Source organism: Peromyscus eremicus, chromosome 14, assembly GCF_949786415.1.
Source record: "Peromyscus eremicus chromosome 14, PerEre_H2_v1, whole genome shotgun sequence".
In the NCBI taxonomy this organism is placed as follows: Eukaryota; Metazoa; Chordata; class Mammalia; order Rodentia; family Cricetidae; genus Peromyscus; species Peromyscus eremicus.
Window position 1 is genome coordinate 51731730 of NC_081430.1, and position 2865 is coordinate 51734594.

Sequence of the window (2865 nt, forward strand, 5' to 3'; positions counted from 1 at the left end):
TCTGCCGACTTGCCCAACCCGCCTATACCCCTCCCTCCCCTGGTCAGCCTGACTGGGTGGCCCTATGGGTGCTACTTCTGCTTAGCAACAAGGCTGGGAGTTCCTCACTCTTCATAGAAGCCCAGTCTCCTTCTTCCATCCACCAAGTGCACGGAGCTCCATGCTAGGTCTGTTCAGGTGCTCTACATGTAGAGCCGTTAAAGGGGTCTGGCATGCAGAGTCCAAGTGCTTGGTACTCTGAGTCTCACAGACAAAGGTGAGAGCATGCTGTCCAGGAACCAACCCAGGTTCCGTGGTTCCATCCCTGAGATGTCTTTGAGGCAAATCATCCACCCTAGATTCCTTTCTGGGGACAGGAGTGGGTGTTTACACAGAGGTTTACCTCAACCCAGCCCCACCTCCCAAGCGCATCCTGAGAGCCTGCAGCTGAGCTGGCCCCAGCCCCAAACTCAGGGAGGTCCTGAGCCTGAATTCTATGACCCAGGCACTGAAGACCACATGTGTCCTGTGGCTGAGGAAACTCTCCCTTGTCCTGGTTTACCCATCTTTAGAGTGGGTAACAGGGAGCTGCATTAACTTACCTGGTCCATTGCGTGGGCGTCTTGATGTCAACCATTTTCACTTAGAATAATACAACCCAAGACTGTGCTACCTGGCACACTAACCAGGACAAGATTCTAGAAGAGAAAAGCAGAGGGTATAACGACAGAATTCTTGGAAACCATAATATGGAAGAAAAGTTCAAATAGAAATAAAAAATCACTAATTTAATGTTTCACTGTACTTTAAGATAAGACCACCAGTTGGAGTTCAGCATTATGAACACATACATACCACACCACACACACATACACACACACACACACACACACCACATACACACACCACATACACACATACATACTACACACCACACACATTCCCCCACATTCTCCTACACATACACAAATACACCACACACACACACACACACATATACACACACCACACACACACTTAAACCAGACATACACACATTCCCCAACGCATACACACACAAACACCCCATACATACATCCCCCCACATACACACACACACACATACATACATCACACACACACATACACAAACATCCCCCACACACACACATACATACACACATACACATATACACACATCACACACATACATACACACACAGACCACACACATATATACACACATATCCCCCCACATACACACATATCACTCACACACACATGGCACACACATATACCAGATAGCCCCCCCACACATCCCCTCCACACACATCCACACCCACCCACACATAAAATACACATACACATATACACCGCAAATGCACACGCCCCCACATGCACACACACATATGCCACACACATGCATACCCCACACATATATTTCCCTACACACATACCTACCCTCCCACACACAACCCACCCACCCCATACTTAATTCTTAGCACTCCATGAGAACGGGGTTATTGCCTCATTATACAGATTGGAAAATTGAGAGAAGTCTGTTGAATATTGTTGCCTATTGCATGGTTAATGAGGGGAGTTCATTCTTCTGGGACTATCAGAATATAAAATTCAATAATTAAATGGGTGGGGGTGGAGACATGGCTCTGTGGTTAAGAGAACTTGCTCATCTTGCAGAGAACCAGGGTTGGTTCCCAGCACAAACATGGCAACTCACACTTGTTGGGAACGTCTGTTCCAGGGGACCCAACACCCTCTTCTGGCCTCTGTGGTCACCAGGTATATGGTGCACACACAGGCACATAGCTCATACACATAAAATAAAAATAAACGAAATCTTCTTTTAAGTACTAGAAGAGAACATTTGGGAGAAGTTGAGGGAAGTCCTGAGTATCCTCACGCCATGCCATGAAGCCACTACTGTTAAGCCCCAGGCATCAATCCCATCTACAGCCTTGTCCTGGTGGGTGTACAGCCTGGCAAGGGTTGTAGGCAGGCACCACATCCCACTCTCTTTAGTAATAGTCCATGTTCCTCTTTGGAGGCCATGCACTGTCTCCCTCCACTGACCTCTCGCCCCCTCTTTCCTTCCACAGTGGTGAAATGAAAGCTGATGTGTGTATTGAGGATCTAAAGTGATGGTCAACCAGACATGTGTAGGGCAGAGGGAAAGAGCCCAGGGCCACCTCCTCTAGAATGTCACAGACTAAGGAATGCACAGACACTGTTGCTATGCCTGAAGTCCGGTTAGACCCCTCAGATACCCCAGTGGGGCAATGCCTTGGTCACTTAGGCAAGCAAAAAGGCCTTCTCAGAGGAGGTTGCACCTGTCTGTCAGTATGAAGTCTGAGACTCTCCTGCTGTACCCTGGCTGCCCCAGCAAGGAAACTGCTGGAAGAAGTGTCCTTGTCAAAGTCACGGGAAGTATAGGACCCCAGAGGCCTCAAAAAGTACTCTATATACCTGCACACTGGGATGGAAGCAAGGGTGGGAAGGAGCCAACAGGAAGGCAAGGGGAGCGGAGCCAGGCCGGATTCCCAGCAAGGGGAATCCCATGGTGCTCATGTGCTTAGGAAGTACAAGCGGGGAGAGGGAGGGCGTGGGGGGGAGGGGGCGGGGGGAGGGGAGGCTGGGGAGACGGGGCACGGATAGGGCTTCCCTACCCAGCCACTCAGGTGTCCTTCTCAGGGTCGTCCCGCGACACTGAGGTGGCCAGCAGTCTCACAGTCTCATAGCAGGTTGACTCCTATGCTGCCCGTGTGACCTCACCCATGTGACCACACCTCTCTCGTGTCTCACTGTTTCCATTTATTTAATGGGATATATGACTGAAGCACCTTCCTTGTCCCCTCCAGCAAATAGTTAGTCAAAGGCCATGGCCCATCT